Source organism: Zootoca vivipara, chromosome 1 (assembly GCF_965207765.1).
Source record: "Zootoca vivipara chromosome 1, rZooViv2.hap1.1, whole genome shotgun sequence".
NCBI classification, from domain to species: domain Eukaryota; kingdom Metazoa; phylum Chordata; class Lepidosauria; order Squamata; family Lacertidae; genus Zootoca; species Zootoca vivipara.
In genome coordinates this window covers 26,070,614-26,090,595 of record NC_142582.1, presented here as the reverse complement: position 1 = coordinate 26,090,595, position 19,982 = coordinate 26,070,614, and the positions used below count along the sequence as shown (strand labels likewise).

At 44.6% G+C, this 19,982-nt stretch overlaps 1 long non-coding RNA gene across 1 annotated transcript in view; it reads right to left on the bottom strand.

The window, feature by feature from the left end:
• Window positions 1–3,309: 3,309 nt before the first annotated feature.
• The window catches only part of LOC148687506 (uncharacterized), a 54,709-nt gene continuing 38,036 nt past the window's right edge, over window positions 3,310–19,982 (bottom strand). The window contains exons 2-3 of the long non-coding RNA XR_015947847.1: window positions 9,769–9,839; window positions 3,310–3,436 (exon numbers count right to left, since the gene is read on the bottom strand). This is a non-coding gene — a long non-coding RNA (uncharacterized LOC148687506). The remainder of the gene's footprint in view (window positions 3,437–9,768; window positions 9,840–19,982) is intronic.

Genomic DNA, 19,982 nt, shown 5'->3' with positions numbered 1-19,982 from the left:
TATAGGCATCGCAACTGTTGTAACCTTTCCTCAAAGGAATTGTTTCAGCTCCCTAATCATTTGGGTTGCCCTTCTCTGCATGTTTCCCAGTTCTACAATAACCTTTTCAATAATAATAATAATAATATCCGGCCCACCTGGCTGGGTTTCTCTGGGTGGGCCAGAATATTAAAAACACGATAAAACATCAAACATTAAAAAACTTCCCTAAACAGGGCTGCCTTCAGATGTCTTCTAAAAGTCAGATAGTTGTTTATTTCCTTATGTCTGATGAGAGGGCGTTCCACAGGGCGGGCACCACTACCGAGAAGGCCCTCTGCCTGGTTCCCTGTAACCCCACTCCTTGCAGTGAGGGAATGGCCAGAAGGCCCTCGGAACAGGACCTCAGTGTCCGGGCTGAACAATGGGGGTGGAAACACTCCTTCAGGTATACTGAAGATGTGGGAACCAGAATGATACAGCATGCAGAGTATTCCAAGTGTGGTTGTGCCATTGTTTTGTATAAATTTGATCTGTAGAAAAGTATTGTGATGTTGGCAATTTTTAGTTTTTGATCCCTAACCCATAACTCACCTTTTCAATAGTTGCCACACACTGGATCGAAGTTTTAGCTGAGCTATCTACCATGACCGCAAGATCTCTTTCCTAGACCCCTTAGATTGCTTTTTTTTTAAAAAAAAGGATTGGCTTCTTTCATTGGCTTCTTTCCAGTCTTCTGATACGGAGGCCAGGCTTTGAGATACGTTACATATTTTTATTAGAAACTCAGCAATCTCACATCCGAGTTCTTCAGGAACTATTGGATGGCTGCCATCTGGACCCAGGGATTTATTAATTTGCAGTTTGTCAATAAGGCCTAGAAATCCATATCTTGCCTCCCCTACTTGCCTCAGTCATTCAGATTCCCTTCCTTGCCTTTAATCTCCGGCCAATTGTTTTTACTGGAAGACTGTGCGTTCCAGTGTAGACCAGACAACAGGGAAGACCTTATACATACAAGCATTTCAAGGAAACTGCATTGGCTGATGCCTCCCCCTCCCTCTGTTTTGTTAAACAATTTCTATGAACTGCTTCTGTAATTTATTTGTATCAGCTGTCAGGGAAAAATTCCTTATCAGTTACACATGGTCAGCTTTCTTCATTCTCTGTGGTATATCTGCTCACAATACATCTATAAAAATTTAAATGGTTTTGCCATTTTCCTCCACTTAATCATTTTTATTTTTGTCCCTAAATTGCTCATTCTTAGTCCTGGTGGTTTTTCATACTCTCTAATGGTTTCAGAATTTTGACAGCAATAAAAATAGCAAAATTAAAGGGCTCAGTGGAAACCATTTGTAACATCATACAGAGGCACGCATCAAAATTAAGGAGTGATTTATGTTGATCTGCGAACTTTTGTATTTAGAGGCATTCTACTGGATTTGGTGCATTTCTCAGTATTCCATGTTACAGCAAATAAAAAGAAAGTTTTATCTAGATCCATCTCAGTTCAGCTTCAGGCCCCAATACAGCATCAAAGTAGCTTTGGTGGACTTCCTGATTAATTACCATTATCAGAGGAGTGACGGGGAGAGTTCAACCTTGCGGATTCTGCACAACTTCTCAGTAGCTTTTGATAATCTGGGCCATGGTGTCCTCTTGGAGACATTCAGAGTTGGAGCGTTGAATTGCAGTGGTTCCATTCCTATCTCTGTAGTTGCTTTTAAAGAGTAGCAGCTAGGAATTTCTGCTTAATTCCATAGGAGTTATTGTTTTGGGTTCTGCAAGAACCAGTCTTATCCCCCATACTCTTTAACATCTATATGAAGCAATTGGGAGGCGCCATCAGGAGATTTGTAGCAAGGTGTTATCAATATGTAAATGAAACTCAACTCTGTTTCTCTGCTCCTTCTGAATTAGGTGTCTGGAGGCAGTAATGGGCTGGCCATGGGCCAATAAAGTGAAACTGAATCCAGACAAGCTGAGGTACTGTGACTAGGGTTGCCAGACTCAATAGAGGACAGGACTTCTGTGCCTTTAATTGCCCTGCTCTCTTTTGAGTCTGAAAACCTTAAAGAGAAACCAGCAGACCCTTTGCTGGGAAATTAAACAAAGGGTCTGCTGGTTTCTCTTTAAGGGTTCCAGACTCAAAAGAGAGCAGGGCAATTAAAGGCACAGAAGTCCTGTCCTCTATTGAGTCTGGCAACCCTAACTGTGAATTGTGGGCTTTCAGGTCTGGGAACTAGGTAGATGGCCCACCCTTCATAGGGTTTTATTGTCCTTGAAAGAGCAAGTCTGTAGCCTGGGGGTGTTCCTTGATCCACCTTCATCATTTGAAGCCCCAGTGGCTAGGAGTGGCCCACTTTCAGCTCTCTCCTTTCATTTACGTAATAATAAACAGTGATGTTGCCACAATTAATAATTCAATTTATGAACTTGTTCAAGTCCTAATGCACGAATCTTGTTTTTTTCTCATTTGGCTGTTTTCTATTTTTCATCCTCTCTTGTTTGACTTGTTGTGACCCGGCCCCCAGCTGACAAAGCAAACTTTTGTTTGATTAATGTCTTTTTTCTATTGGGCTCAGTTCTCTTGCATTTGGCAGAATTTCAAGAAGCTGCTGCCCTCTCCTGCCAGATCTAAAATTGATAGCCAGTGTGGTGTACCAATTACTAGACTGGGAGGACCCAGGCTTTAATCCCATAGAGCTCACCAGGGGATCCTGGGCACTCATGGATGTTTATATGATGCGGTGAGAAAAATACTGGGGAGGGGGAGAAAACCATGTGCACCAGGAGATAGGCAACTTGTGGCCTTCCAGAAGTTGTGGACTACAACTCCCACCATTCCTGATGATTGGCCATGAGTCTTGTGTGAGGTTTAAAGGTACAAACACGCAGCTCACCCAACCCTAACAATGATATAATTTTTTATAAATTGGGGTTCCTGTGGTTATGCGTCGAGCACATGCACACATGAAAGCATCTCCCATTTCACCCTCGCTTCCATTTTCCAGTCTGGTGTTTGTTCGTCAAAGCATGTCTGGAACAGGGTAGGGAAGCCGCTGAGTACTTCTCAAATTGTCAGTAATTGCCCATCCCTTTACAAAGCGGGACCAAATTTATGGAAATCACATTCTTGTAAGTAGATTGACTAGCCCCTCTGAGCTTTCTAAGTGCTTCTCCTTGCAGCGCTACACCTTTTGCACTTCATAAATTGCATTTAACATTCTTAGAAGGGAAACAGTGAATGACATTGCATTCATTTGTCACAGGCAACAAGCAACATCATATGGAATGATACATCATTAACACAATGGCACTTGGAGACTCATTTTGCCGGCAAAAAGAAAATGGGTCAAGGAGATCAAATACTCGTCAAGTGGCTACTCTAAAACCTTTTGGCTGTCGTTTATGACAAAGAGAATGCTGATAAACAGGTTCATATTCCTGGGCACTGCAGAGGAGATCAAAACATGCAAAAGAGAAAAATTATTTGCAACAATTTACATTCTTTAGGCTATAATTCAAAGTCATGCTTCAGAAGTTGGTTCTGATTTAGAGTCGATGGAATAAGTAGATCATGCTGTTCGTTAGAAAGTCTAATTTTAATTGCAGGAAAATGTTTGGCATCAACATAGCTGCCAAGTTTTCCCTTTTCTCACGAGGAAGCCTATTCAGCATAAGGGAAAAATCCCTTTTAAAAAGGGATAACTTGGCAGCTATGGGTATCAAGCTCTCTCTGAGTTCTTCCTCATCTTAAACATTTATTATACTTTGGGTTCCTTCTTGTCTGATTTTTCCTTCACAGGGGAAATATTTTACTATACAGTCGTACCTCGGGTTATGAACTGCGCAAACCCGGAAGTATTTTCGCCGTGCGCGGTTTGCGCATGCACAAAGCGTGAAAATAGCTAAAATAGCACTTTGTGCATGCGCAAAATGGCGGTTTGGGTTACGAACTTTTCGGGTTACGAACTGCGACCCGGAATGGATCATGTTCGTAACCCGAGGTATTACTGTATTGTGAACAACCAGAGCTGCACACATAAGGGTGTGACATGTAAGGCTTGCCTCTTGATCTGCTAACTTCACTGGTTCAAGCCCTTACCCTGGTTGCTCAGAACTTGCACTTCCTGAACTAATACACAAAGTGAAATGCAGGAATCCTTCCCTATTCATACTCCCCTGATGCATTTCTTCAACTCAAAACAACGTTTAGGAAAATGCATTATATGGGGAGAAATTGCTTGCAAAAATGTAAAGCCCCATTGAAGTGATTTGGTCTCATGTAAGTGTGTATATACAAGTGCAGCCTTTATCTCCAGTTTTGATAAGATGAGGATCACCATTTTTCTTCTTCTCTCTAGATTACAAGGGACTGGTGAATATTGATTAGTGCCGGAGACAGAGTCATCTGTTAATTTTTATATTTTTAAAGAGGGTGCAGCATTGCTTCTTGGTTTCAATATATTTGAGTGCAGGCAGCCTTTGCATCGGGCACAAACTAACTTAATCAGCCTGTAAAGATCTAATTGCCATCTTAAGACTGTCAGCATATTGTAACCTGGACTTCTGGGCTTCCACCATGCCCTCAAACAGCTGCATCGAATACAAGGCTTTTCCACCATGTGGTTGCTTAGTCACCTGCACCACTGCCCATGTGGTGCAACATTTAACTACCATGCATTCTCCATTGTGGTGACTCTGTTCAGTGATAAAGCTTTTGCACGTGGTGTAATTACCATCATCTGTATTACCAAACCATAGTTAGTGATGTCAAGCGATAATGGGGTTCCCACAAACCATAGAACCTTGTGGCTATGTCCATTTAAGAGTCCATAAGTTCTGGTTGTTAGCTAGCCCACACATAAATTAAAAAGACTATACTCTTTGCCATGTACCTTTACACCAGAGATGGGAAAGACTTATCCTCTGGTCTCCCCAGTGTTGCCAGTCTACAACTCCCACTACATCCCTAACCACTTGTCATGGTGGCTGGGGATCCTGGCACTTGGAGTTTGGAGGACTACAGATTTCCCATTCCTTCTATACACTCGTGGGCATCTTAAGCTGTGCGGCTAGAACAGTGGCATTAAGCTAATGTATAAAACACTTCAAATACTTAAATTGTACTGCTGCTAAGAAAAGAAGAAGGATTCCGTAATACCGCATATCTCTTATCTGGTATCTGATATATGTTTGTGCCTCTCTGTGTGTTCCAGCCCTCAGCCTCCACAAAAATTGTGGGCTTTGTTCCTTTCCCAGCAGACTTTTGAAACAAAAGCTGTTGCCTCCAGCTTTTACCACCATTAAGTGTAAGGTGAGCACATCAATACAGCCCAGAGGTATGGCAACCAGTGCGCAGCTTTCCTCCAGGCCTTATTAAATAATAGATTTGCAAGACGAAGCTATAGGAGATTTGGTGTCTTGTAGCTGCTATCAAATGTATGTCTCTCCTGCTGGCTGTTGCTTAGTTAAATGAACCGGAGAGTCAAAAACTTTTAAATTTCCCCCAGTTTTCCTTCAACAGGTGTATGACTGCTGTGACAGAGGCACAGAAAGGGACGGTGGGCGAAAAGACCTTACAGTGGTAAGATAAGCCTATTATAAATGTGCAGCTTAATGGATTTCTGGAAATAGGTTATCCGGTGTGGTGCCTGACACTGTTCTCCTAATAAATGAGAATGAGGAGATAAAAAGGAAGTAAAATAAACAAGTGCACAGGCTGTAGTTTACTCTTCATGAATATGAATAATGCATGCATTCTTGTCCTTTCCTATTACATGAAGCAATGTGTCAATTTGCACACAAGGTGTACCGAATGCTAATTGTGAATTAGTGCCTTGGTGTGTGACACATACCGCAGAATTACAGCGCCGGCTTGGTATGGGGAGAGTTAATGAGAGTCCCTTCTTTCCCACATTTTAATTCTGCTTCTTAAGAGGTATATTATTTAGCCACTTAAATTTGCACCAAGCCGAAGCATGGCATATGAAAATGCCAATCTAAAAAAGGAATCTGTTTTCGGAAAACAGGATTTAAATCATTTAATCCTTTCTTATGTCTACATTAATTAAAATGTAGTTTTCTTCTCTCTGCTCTCCCCTCCCCCTCCCCACCATACTTCTTGACCTTGTTTGATGTGACTCATGGGGGGAAGTTTTAGAAGCACAGTTTTCTATAAGTGAGCATCTAATTAATCACAGAAGGACTATAGCTTTTCAAGCCACACAGACCCAGATGAATCGGTGGAATAAATAGATGGGGTAGGCATTGGCATTACGAAAGGGAATAAGAAAGATCTTAGCTCTGTGGGGTTTAGAGAAAAAGTCACTGTAACAGAGAAGCTGTGGGTTCCTTCTTTGCGTGTTCAGACCTTTAAACGTCCCCTTAAATAAATTCGCACAAGACTCAACTTTTTGGTTGGATTTTTGGCAGAATTTAGGCCACAACTTTATTGATTTCAGCAAGTGAGTGGTTGCATAGGCTCTGGTTTGACTAGCTCCCGGCACTGTGGCAGGTAGCGCTGACCCAGGGCTCTACCATAGGTCAGCCTAGGGTGAACACCTGGAATGGCGGAAAGCCAGGGACATGCTACGTCCACCACCCAGGTGTCCCTCTGGACTCAGGCATGGGCACAACCCCTCACAGCGTTGACCAAACCATTGAGTACCTGGATTCCTTTAACGGAATACCCCTTCACATAGGGATGGCAAGAGCGTTCGCCCACCCTATCACCTGAATCAGAGCCTATCCACAACCTTACAAGTTGTGACAATTTGCTGCGTGGCAGGCGAAACCCAAATGGCACCAGCCAATCAGCCAAGTGGGGAAAATTCCTGCCGTGCCCCTGTACCAATGACAGATGACACATGACGGCATAGCAAGGTCAAGCTATAGGGAGAGGTGGGGGGGTGTTCCGATGCACTGACTAAGAGAGAAAGCTCAGGGTCACGTGTCTTGGCATACATAGGTCCCTTGATCCATTTGGCTAGTGTCCCATTGGTCAGATTAAACCCAGCATCAAGGGACCTACCAATCGGGTGTTGTGGCTATCCAATCGTACCCACCCACAAGGGTTTGGTTGACAGATCTCACCGCAACATGTGCCCTCTTTGAGGGAGGACATGATTTGCATAGACACGTGTAACTAAAAAAGGAAATCAGCCACCTCCAGCTTCCAGTTTGAAAACCTACACTGGAGACAGTGAAGCAACCAGGTATGAGCTGTGAAGGAAGGCCATGGTGTCAAGGATGCATTCCTTGGTCCTGAAGCGACACTATGTTTTCTGCAAAGGACTTGTATGATGCTGAAATGATGCGATTCTACTTTAAAGACCTGCATCAGGTGAGGAATTTTATTGCCCAGCTCCAAAAAAGCCATTCTGGGATGCAGAGAGTGGAGCTGGGTGAAGAGTCGCATACCACATGTCAAAAAGTGACCATGACTTATGGCCCCGGATCCACAGAGAGACGAGTTTCTAGAAGTTTAAAAAGGAGTGACATTTTAGGCTGAGATGCTGTCTGGATGTGGACCAAGTTCAGGATTTAGCTTGTGCTCTCTGGCAGGACAAAATGAGAAAATATCAAGATTCAGGATTGGCACACAGGATACGGATCAGAGCACTGGGTCGCTCAATGTGACTGACATGGGCTTCAGTAAGGCTCTGATAATCAGCTGTGCCTACCAAAATATTCTTCGGTCTAATAGGAAATGCTCATTGGGCTGAATCAACTCATTGGGCTGCCTGTCGAGATCAGACTTACTATCCACTGCGGTAAGCCTGACTAAGATTCTGTCCCTTCTCCCAACAAGCCCCAAGCACAATTCAGTGTTGATGCTGTGCTGGATGAGATGCCATGCTGCTAATTGCATGGGCTTTTAATTCACGCAAGCTGAGGAGGAACAAAACTATTGTCTTGATATTGTATTGCTACGTATTATTGTTAATTGTGGTCATGGGATATGATGTTGCAAGCAGTAGTTGTGTACAACTATACTCTCCTCCTCCTCCTTTGAGCAAGATGCTCTTAGTGGGCTCCTCTCCAAGTGGCTCTCATTCTCCCTGCTGTTGCCATTTGCCTCTGCCTTCAAGCACAGCCACACCACCCTTCAGATGGAGAGAACAAGGTGTGCAAGGTTTACTACTCCTTCTCCTTCCTGATTGCTTAGTCAGAGAGGGAATGGGAACAGGCCAGGGCATCAAGGACCTGGAGGAGCAGGGTCAGTAGACTCCAGGGATTGGCAATGGATCCCCACTAGGATATAGACCTCAGCGAGGGCCCAAGAATACCAATCCTTGGAGCTGGCCCTGAAGACCTGTATTGGATCTCTTTTATAAAGAGCATTTCCTGATTGTGAAATGGTTATGATCATAACTGTCATGGTTAGAAACAAGAATATACAAGATGGCAAATGCACTAGTAGACATTGATCTGTTTTGGAAGGGCCACAGTGTCATGAATACCAAACCAAACATGCAAGAGATATTCCCCTGAAACACTCTCCTTCTTTCTCCTTCTTGTCATTAATTGTATAGCTATGCAAATAATTCATATAAATTTGATGTGGGGCTCCACCTGACAGCTCATCCAGATTAATAGGAGATGGGATTTGAAATGCCCAAAAATGTAAATTAGTGCTTCCACGGGAAATTATGAAGAAGCTTGAGCTAACTGTATCTTCAGTAAATCGGTACATGTGCAGGGCAAGACTATGCATGTTTACTCAGAAGTAAGTCCCACTGTGTTTAATGAGATTTACTCCCAGGTAATTGTGAATAGGAGCGTGGCTTTCTTGTCCCTTTCTTGAAAGGGGGAATGGAGCAAATGAAGATGGACAAAAGCATAAGCTGCCCTCTTTGGTTGACCCAGAGGCCAAATTTGAAAACTGCCTATGCAAATGTGCAAATAAAGACTGAAATTGTTATTGTGAGCACTTAATTAAAGAAAGCAACAGAGAAGGCCCAGAGACTTGCTTGCATGTAGCAGTTTTTAGAACTGGGTTGTGAATGTTGGTGAGAAAGTCCAAAACCATGATTTAGATTTAGGCTGATGTCCAAGACTTCCTTGCCTTATATTTATTTCCTTCCAGATGCTAAGCCCTTACAAAATTTGGGAATGAATGAAAATAAATGTCATGCCCGAATGTCAAATCTTCATCATGTAATTGAGGAAAAGTCCCCAATGATGTTGCATAATGATTTTAACAGCTAGGAGCAGATCATAGGAGTTAGAGGATTAGAGCACCAATCAGTGTTGATGTTTCAACAACTCTTTGCTTAATGCAAACTCCAGATCCTTTGCATATATCGTTTTTAAAATGTGGACCAGGAATTTGCTGGCAGAGCTTCACATCCAATATGTGTGTTGGAGACTGTTTTAAAATCAGGTCAAGTGCTATGGTCAAATTTATTGCTCGCGTAAGGCTTAGAGTCATAGTGAATTTGTTCTCCTGATGGATAACCATGGCTGAATGTCAGCTTTATAATTGCTTCATAATTAAACCACTGAACCATATATAATTTGTGTATAAATATCGTATAATGGTGGTTGGAAGGCGCACAGTTTGCAAATGCTGTTTAGTATTAACTCTAGCCGTGTCCCGCCAACCTGGGTGGACAGCTACTCCTTCACCAACCTGGACGGAATTGAATAGGCCCTGCATGCTGCGCCTAGCTGCCCTCCCTACCTCAACTGATACCCCAGCAGCAATCATTACAGACCTTTCTCTCTCACAAACAGGGAACCACCCACTAACAGTGCCTCTGTCTTATCTGAACTGACCATCAGGTTGTTGACTCTCATCCAGTCCATTACTGAGGCAGGACAACAGTCCAGCACATCCACTGCCTCACCTGCAGACGTAAAGGAGAAATAGAGCTGTGAGCCACCAGCATATTGCTGACAATGTACTCCAAAACCCCAGATGACCCCACTCAGCTGGGTTCCTGGCCAGCTTTTGCTCCCCCATCTCCCTCATGGCCACAGGAGCCCAGGAGACAGAGAGCCAAATAGGAGCTTCAAGGGCATGTGGAAACGCCAGTATGGCTGAGAACCAGAAAGGGGTAGTGTCTCCAGCTCCTAAATGAGGTTCTTGTCTGAGCTGTTTCCTTGGTTGAAACAACAGGTCCCTTAGTGCTCCAAGAAGGGGCGTAGGAAGATAGGTGGGGGCGGGCCTCCCTGAGCTGCAGGCTCCAAGGGGTGCCATCGCGGGCGCCCACCCCGCCCCAAAAATGCACACCCTGCCCCCGGAACGTGTGTCACACTCCTCCAGGAGGCACGCCACAACCCTGGGAGGTGTGCCACGCCCCTCCAGGAGGCATGCCGTGCCCCTGGGAGGCGCGCCACGGCCCTGGAACGTGCGTCACGCCCCTCCGGGAGGCGTACCCCGCCCACGGAATGTGAGGCCTGCCCCTCTGGGAGGTGTGCCCCTCCCCTCCCGTAGGCACGCCCCGCCCCCAGAATGGGTGCCAGCCCTGCCCCCGGTGCCAGAGCATGAAGCTCTGCCACTGGCTCCAACCCCCACAAACCATAATGGACAATCAGAACTCTGGGTAGGGATGCCAACTTGAATAAAATATTGGGTGGGGAGCAGGTAAGCCCCATCCTACTCCATCCCACGACGTGGCGCATACACACCATTTGAATGGCAATGCCCAACAACTTTAGGGGCCCTGTCCCCCTCAAATATTTTATTGTGGGGGGAGGGCAAAAGGACCACGGCCCCTAGGAGTTGGCTTCTATGATTTTGGGTAAACAACAACCTTTGAAAACAGGATGATTTTTTGTGAATAAACAGCATGTTATTCTATGGTTCGGTGGCCGTGTGAAGTCAAGATGGTTTCATTGGAGCTGATGGGACTACATCACTGGTAATGGAATATTCCCTTTAACAAAGTGTTTTGGAAACACCTGCTGATAAATATTTGACTATGTGGGTAGAGAAAGAACAATGCCTGTCCCCACACCTCTGTTTTACTTCCCCTGAACATTAAAATGCAGTGCCTCTACTTCCCCTGCAGACTGCTGTTCCAAATCCGAGAAAACACAGCATTCAGCTGTCATAATGGTCTTCAGTGGCAGAAAGCATTGATTATCTGGCATTCATTAGTTAACCCCCACCTGGAGTGATTCCCCCCCCCCCTAATTACAAAAGTGTTGCTGCTTCAGTCTTGATAGACAGGAGCATTGCTGCAGGCAACTTCAGAAATATGAAGTAGCCAAATGATATACTTAACTCACAAGCCAATTAGCCGATTTTCTACTGTACCAGCACATTGCCCCCTTCGGTGATTCCTGATATATTGCCTCTCCATTAATTATAATATAATAGGTCTGGCTTAAAAGATCAGCCCTTGGGGGGCATCTGAAGAAGAAGCATTCAAAGTCTTCTGATTTCAGTGCTTTGGGGGAGGGGGTGGAAATCTCAAGTCTTTCTTCTTGGCCTTTTAGCAAAGATCATTACCCCCCCCCCCTTTTTTAAATCTAGCATTGGATCAGTTCAGTAAATGACACCTCTTCTCTAGGGAACCATTGGCGTACTATCTGGAGGGCTGGGGGAGCACACAACCTGACAGCCTTAATGCTCTGCTCCCCCCCCCCAACACCCATTTTTATTAATTTAATCTGATCCTAGACAGCCCAGATAATGCAGCCATAAAGACAAGAGGGAGTTTTGTTCAGCAACGGTTTATAGCAACAGAAATGGCAGCCTAATCCCCACCCCTTTAAAATAAAAATAAAAAAATAAGTCTGTTAGGAGAAGCCAAACATTTTCAGATATGAAAAAGAAATCTATAAATAGCTTCCTTGGACGAGGCATGCGGTGCTCAGTGCTGAGATATCTGCAGTAGTTCTGCTGCAAACCCCCCTCCCCCATCCATTAACTTTGTCTATATGCCAAATGTGCTAAATTCAGCTGTCACAGGGACCAGTCATGATCAGCACAGTGGAAGGGAAGAAATCTGCAAAGCTGTTATCAAAGCAGAATTGGCCCTTGTTTGCTCAGTTTAGTTTGCCCTGCCTATTCCCTTGATTCATGCAATGAAATGTATTTACACACAGCTAATTGAGAAGAGCATTTACACTCTGTATGCTTAAATAAACTAGCCCTGTCTGCCTGAAATCTCTCTCTCTCTCTCTCTCTCTCTCACACACACACACATCTCTGTTTATATAAATAGTTCACCATCCAATCAATTAGGGCACTTGAGATCTCCCCGAGTCCACTGAAGTCAGAGGATTTAGTGCACAGTGAAGTTGGGCTGTTGTTGTTGTTCTAATCCCTCTAATAGCAGACTTGGGGGAGGGCTTGGAGTGTTTATCAGCTTGGAAGTGAGGTGGGGCCACGCAGAAAATTTAGGGGCTTCTATGTCCTCATGGGATTCTCAGGTCATAGAGAAATATTTTATGTTTGTAAATGGAAAGATAGAAGGGTGGAGTCTACTATCCGGGCCTCTAGCAGAAGGACATCAGCCCTGAGTGCTCCCTGGAAGGACAGATCGTGAAGCTGAGGCTCCAATACTTTGGCCACCTCATGAGAAGAGAAGAATCCTTGGAAAAGACCCTGATGTTGGGAAAGATTGAGGGCACTAGGAGAAGGGGACGTCAGAGGACAAGATGGTTGGACAGTGTTCTCGAAGCTACGAACATGAGTTTGACCAAACTGCGGGAGGCAGTGCAAGACAGGAGTGCCTGGCGTGCTATGGTCCATGGGGTCACGAAGAGTCGGACACGACTAAACGACTAAACAACAACAACAGCAGAAGGACTCCCACTAGCACAACAAGGCTTTCCCCACACATTCCTCCCTCCATGTGCCGCCACACCTCCTCAAAATATGCTCTGGAGGGTCAGGAGAACCCACAGGGTGACGAGAGGGAACATCATTCCATCGGGCAAGCAGAAATGCTTTGGCTGGTGGAACAATCTCCTTTGCACTACGTCCAGTTCCACGCACAGGGCTGTATCCAACGCAGAGTAGACCCACTGAAATTAATGGACCTAACTTGGTCATGCTTGTTCATTTCAATGGGTCTGCTCTGAGTGATACTTTGTTGAATAATACCCAGAGAGACAGACAGATTTTTGAAAAACCCAAGGTACTGGTGGCTTTACAAGATGTATGGAATGGTGAGGTGTCAGTTGGCAGGGAGAAAGAGAACAGGCCTGCTGGAGCCACTGCCAGTTTACAGTATGTTGCCTGAAGGAAAGGATTAGGGCTGAAGGAATGTGTGCTGTGAGGTGGGGTTGTTGTTGTTTTAGTACATCCTTGCACTTCACAGGGATACTTCAGGAGGAAGGAAAGACAAAACAACAGCAACACCATGTCCATTTCCCACTCTCCAGAAACAATTCCAAGATTGCAGCACCTGGGCTTGACGAGGCAGGTGACCCTCACCTGTTCCAAGCCTTCTCCAGCTGAGGAATCACACACCTCCTCCCAGAGATAGCAAACTCCAACCTGGCCAGCTAGGGAGCCAGGCGATGGGCCCTTGCCTGCCTCGGCCTCCTGCAGCACTCCTATGCCTCAGAGCCCACCATGTTTGTGGAAACAGGATCCCCTCTGGTGATGGGTCCTGCTGCCTCTGGTTCCTGTGCATTGACCCCCATCCCCTTGTCATCCTCCATCACTCTGTGAGTACTTCCTTCCCCATCCCCTGCTTGCCCCGGTGGGTCCCAGTCCCGGCTGCACTCCTTGCCGGGATCCTCTTCCTCCCCCCCATCATCCTGCCAGTTCCTGACACAGAGTTTCCTGTGAAGAGCGATTGATTGTTAAACCACTCTGAGAACTGTAGAACTGCAAGTGGAATAGGGCCCTCCTAAGAACTCCCAGCACCCTTAACAAAGCACTGCTCCTCGGATTCTTGGGGGAGAGCCATCACTGTTTATCGTAATGGTATCATAGTGCTTTAATTGTATGGTGTGAATGTGGCCCACTAAGCCTAACCCCGCGTAAGGAGCAGTATGAGCACTATCTGTCATTGTACTGTGGAGTGCTCACATCCTGCTAGGGCTCTTTTATTTGGCTGTAGTTTACCTGCTCACAGGAGGCAGAGAGCTGCAGGCAGCATGGACATGATGAACAGTTAGCAGAAGGGAAGAAGGGACCTATTATTTACTATCAAGTCCTAATAAGTACATGTCCCTTCTGCATCCTTCTTAGCCTGCAACATTCTTCCTGATATATGCCTTTTCTTGGATGAAAAGGCATGCATTACAGCTACAATCCTTAAGATTTTAAAGTCAGCTGCTTCTTAGTCGAGATTTCCCACCGGGCAAACATAGGTGGCAGGATATTGAAAATATTGCCCCAATAATATCGAACTGAATCGGCTCAAGATTATTTAGTTAGATTGTGCCAGAAAAAGTCGGAGGGATGTTTATCTGCTAGTGACAACTCTAAAATAATGGTTTGTCTTTATCAACGGAATGGGAGTTAGTGGAAGAAATCAAGCGCTTGCTCACTTCCTTGGGACTTTTTAGTTGCTTCTAATAAAACAATCCAAAAGTAACAGCAGTATTGTGCATTACCCTGCTGTTACATTTGGATTTCTGTTACAAACGGGCCTTCTCAGCTACCTATAGCTTTCATCTGCACTATAGACAATTATATTTTCAGCAGATAGATTTACAGTGCAATCCTACTCCCTCTGCTGCACCTTTGACGCTCGGGGGCAGTTAGAATTCTGCATCTCTTCCTCTTGAAGAGCACCATGGTTATATTTCCTTGAGGTCTGCCATGGTAGAGGACCTAGCTACATCCAGGTGGGGGGGGGGACAAGCTACCATCTACAGTTTTCTTGTGGAAAGTTTCAGGACAAGGGTCCAGCAGTTCTGTGTCTACTGGATCCGTAACTTTGCAGATCCCCTGAGGAGCCTGATCTTCAGGCCTGTCAGCTATGCTAACATGGAACTGCTGTAGCACACACACAAACCGCTTCTCCCATGGCTCACACAAGTGCAGGAATTGAGGTGGGGTGCAGAACTGGATATCTTTGCTCCCAGGGCAAACAACATGAAATGTGCCCCATATGCAACCCCTTAAAAATGAACAGCGGTTGTGATAAAATGATAAACAACGCATCATTTAAATATTTGTTTCAGTGATATACCACAGATCAAGGAAGGTACCACCAGGGCCAAGATGATGCCTATGTGGTTAAAGAGAAGAGTCAAGGAAGGTATTAGAGGCGAGAAGGCTTCCTTTGGAAAAGGGAAGTCATCTCCAAATTGGGATAACAAATAAGGAACATGGCAAAGGAAATGCAAGCTGAGAATAAAGGATGCCCTTCCTCCCCCCCCAAAAAAGATGCCAAGGAACACATTGCTGTATATAAAAACAACAATTTTCAGTGAATGAAAAAAATTCTAGTGTCCCAGCTTTTTAACTCCCAACTGATATATGAATGGCACAAAAAGTTAAATTTCCAGCACCAATTAAAAATGTAAGTTTTGCCTAGGTCTTTCTTGAGGTTTAATGTCAGATTGGTTGGTTGTGCATTTGATGTGCAATTTATCTGCTTCTGATATGCTGTTTTGAAATCACTTTGCAATGAAGAGCAGGCTAAATATGTTTTAAACATACAAATATTTCAGGTTCTACAGTTTTCAGCATTCTGCGTCCCATTATTTTCTTTTTTACGTGTTGGAGAATTGCTTACGCCATTGACAGACTCACTCTGCAAGATACTCTGGCCTTACTTAAGCTCTTGTGGAATAATGGATCCAAATGATTCTAATCTCACTTTTCTTCTGAGGGCACCAAGCTGGGGCAGGTTAGCTTTAGAGATATCTCAGGGCTTCTTTCATGTGCCATGATGACTAAATCATTCAATTGCTTTTTCAGTTCACTCTGGTGCTGCCCAAATATCTGCTTCTGAAGGCATCTTGCATGCCTCAAACGGAACTGAAGATATACAAAGGACTGGCTCCCCAAGTGTTGTGCAGTTCCACTGTAGTCCTCTGTTGCTGATGTTCACAAGATTCAGATGAGAGAAGAGTGACGGCTGACTCTTAGCTGAAATAACAGCCTTGCATAGTGGAGAAAATTGGGGACTCTGCATCATCAAAAGGAAAGCAGGAAGTGAGCATTCACAGCTGCCTTCAGGATTAAAATCACTGCTGTTGAGCCACCCAGTACCATGGCCAAAAACAACCCCTCCACTGAGGTGTACAAGGAAGGACCTCCAGGCATCCGCCGCAAGATAGAGCGCTTTGATATCCCTTTGGAAGATCTGAGGAGCCGATTCGAATCACATGGAGGCAGGAAGGTAAGAAGAAGCAACCATAGGCTAATGGGATCAGCAGGGCTTCCTATTCACACAGTTCTGCTAGGAAAATGCACCCCCCAACTATACAGTGCTATGAGATCTGCTCAATGAACCCAGAACCAGATAGCAGAGACATCAGTTAGTGTGTTCTTCTGCTACATGATTGGCCACAATGTTATCTTTCGTTGTATCTGTGGAAAGAGGTGGAGGAAGATGTGGGGCTGTCATCTGGGCACTCCCAGACATTGCAGGTATCATGTTACAGCAGTATTGGAGTGCCTCTGTTCTCAGAGGAAGTATTGATTCCTGGCTAAGTCCTCCTCTCCTTGAATACCCAGATTGCAACCCATGCCAGCCACTGTAATGGTTGTGATGGTATCATGTAATAGTGACACAACTGTGCTACATTTCTTGAGGGTTCTGTTGACACATAAGAAGATGCAGGGCCGTCTTAAGCATGTCGGGCCCCCTGGCGCCATGGTGCGAATATCCCTCCAGTGCCCCCCCCCCGCCTCGTTTCCCAGTGTGGCTGCCGTAGGGCCGGCCCTGGGAAGAGCTGTCTGATAATGGAACAGGATGTCTCAGGAGTTGGTGGAAACATTTCCTTCACTGGGAGCATTTAAACAGCAGCTGGCTAGTGATTGGTCAGAGGTACCGCAGTTGTATCCCACACAATGTAGATTATGCACCGAGAATGGGACTGAACTAGAGGACCTCCAACACTATGATTCTGTGATAATATGATGTAACATAATATAGCATATCTTATGTCATTAGAACATTGGTTGAACTGAACGGATAGTGGATTTTAATGGCAGTATAAACTCCCAACAGTAGTGCTGTAAAGAAAACTTTTGCAGGAAACTATACAGCAAGTTACATTGTTAAGTTGGCAATTTTATTTATGGACTAGAGCAGAATTTTCTTTTAAGTGGCTCCTTTGATAGTCACGGTGTCCCATAGCGCTTTGCAATAATAAGCTTAGATACAATCAGCTCAGGGACTCTGTAGTGAACACAGCAGCTGTTCTGCATTCCATGTGCTGCCTGGTTCTTCAGAGACTATTTTACTGAAGGAAGGAACAGGGGCTATTTTAAGTGCATTTTTATTCTCTGTGGTGTTCCGTGAGTTCTGTTAATTCCCACCTGGACAGTCACAAGTCACAGATAAGGGGGGGGGGGAGTTCAAGTGAAAGACAAGTCCTTTAGGAGTGCCAGCTTCCAAAAATTCAAGACTAAAAAAACCTTCCATTTTCCAGTCCAAACTCCAAAAGCAATGGCAATTTAAAAGAATTTTTATTGTATTTTTCAATAATAACTTTATTAAAGGTAAAGGTAAAGGGGCCCCTGACCATCAGGTCCAGTCGTGTCCGACTCTGGGGTTGCGGCGCTCATCTCGCTCTATAGGCCGAGGGAGCCGGCGTTTGTCCGCAGACAGCTTCCGGGTCATGTGGCCAGCATGACAAAGCTGCTTCTGGCGAACCAGAGCAGAGCACGGAAACGCCATTTACCTTCCCGCCGGAGCGGTCCCTATTTATCTACTTGCACTTTGATGTGCTTTCGAACTGCTAGGTGGGCAGGAGCTGGGACTGAGCAACGGGAGCTCACCCCGTTGCAGGGATTCGAACCGCCGACCTTCTGATTAGCAAGCCGTAGACTCTGTGGTTTAACCCACAGCGCCACCTGGGTCCCTCTAATAACTTTATTAGTCATATGCAATAAACATACTGATTTTCTTTCCTTTGGCTCTGTGTTCTCATGACTGTATATTTGTGTAGAAAGTACCGTATATTCCGGCGTATAAGATGACTGGGCGTATAAGACAACCCCCAACTTTTCCAGTTAAAATATAGAGTTTGGGATATACTCGCCGTATAAGAAATACGGCTGGGTGTATAAGCCGACCCCCGACTTTTGAGAAGATTTTCCTGGGTTAAAAAGTAGTCTTATACGCAGGAATATACAGTATAAGGAAGGGTAGAAAGGTAAAACATATGCAGACAAATAAATAAGCAATATGAGAAATTATTCAAGTGAACAACAGTGTGGAGAATTATCTCGTTTGAATTTTTTGCCACATTCTATGGCAGTGACAGCTCCTTAACTGTAGTTAAGGAGGAGATACGGGATTGCATGCAACACTAAGCTATGGTTAACATTAACTAAAGTTTATAAACCAGCTACAAACCCTTTTTAACCAGTGATGCTTAACCCTAGTGTCAGGGGACCTCCACACAGGGAGCCTCCCCCCCATCATCCTGACCAACACTTCGCCCAGCGAAAGCGGCAGCAGCGGGTCGGGGAGGAAATGAGGATGGGAGCAGAGTAGAGGAGGCATGGCTCAGTGATGTATCGGAGCCCTTGCACCACTCCAGCCAACAAGTAGGGGAGGGAGCACAGCCGCTTCCGGCGCCCAAATTGAGGCATGTGCCCAAACGCAAGGTTAGAGGGAGGTGTTTCGGGGTGCCCAAGCTATTATGCTGGCCCTGGAGCAGAAGGGCGCCATTGCCGGATTCTGCAAGTGACTAGGAGGTCATGTTTTCCGCTATGTTTGCACTGTAAATACTATGCACAATAAAACCATTCAAGATAGAACGGACTTGGGCGTGTTTACTCGGGAGTAGCCGCAACAATTCCCTGACACGTAGTTAATAAACCCTAGTTAAACCGCTGGACTAAGTTCACACATAAAACAAAGCCATGCTTTAATAAACCACAGTTTAACAAATCAGGGTTTAGTATTATATAGTGTTGTATGTTTCACTACGGTATATAATACTGTTAATTCACAATTAGCTTAAACTGCTCTTTCTTTTCATGGCCAGCATTACCAGTTTTCTTCAGATTCAGGAGTTAACGATTATATTTCACCAAAGCAAGATGAAAATTCTCTTAGTGACAGGGCTGTAGCACGGTATACTGAAGAAGGCAAAGGAGTTGCTAAGGAGATTGGCCTTTGGAATAACACTGGCATGCTCCTTTGACAGACTTTTTATGAAAAAATAAATGTTAACAGCTTAAGAAAATAAACTGAAAGGAGGCAAGTAGAAATGGGCTCTTTTCTATTAGGAAAAAGAGAAAAAGAAAAATGAGTAGAAGACAATATATTATGCAGGCCCAGTCAAGAAAACATTTGGCCAGGATTTTCAGTGCCTCCTAACTCGCATCTTCTGATAAAATCATGCACTTACGTGTGGCTTAATAGTGTTGTTTGCTATGCTGACAGCCCTCTCACCCCCACCCCCAATCTCTCTCAAGTATATTATAAAAAATCTAGTTTATAAGAGTTCCCAAAATCAAACACACATGGACACACAAACTACATTTACAAGCTAGCTTCTTAACAGGAAAATATTTGCATAGCCTTTAAAACCTTTGGAGGCCGTTGCAATCTCATCTCATTTAGGCATGTCACATTGATATACAATAATTTGGAATGAAGTGTCAGCCACCAGACAAAGATGTAAGGCAGTATTGACTTGCTTTCAATTGAAAAAGCTTCTGTCAGTTTGTGCATTGGCTTTCAGCAACATAACGAGGCAAGCTAGGGGCAAATCAAAATTCCCTTGACAACATACATGTTTTTTTCCCCTCCTTCCTTTCTGCAGTCATGCTGAGATATAAGCATTTCAAGAGAGAGGGAAGCTTTCTCTAGAATGGGAGTAGCTTGCTTATATATAGCAAAGTGGGTTACTACCAGAAACACACGGCGGCTGAAATTATTAGG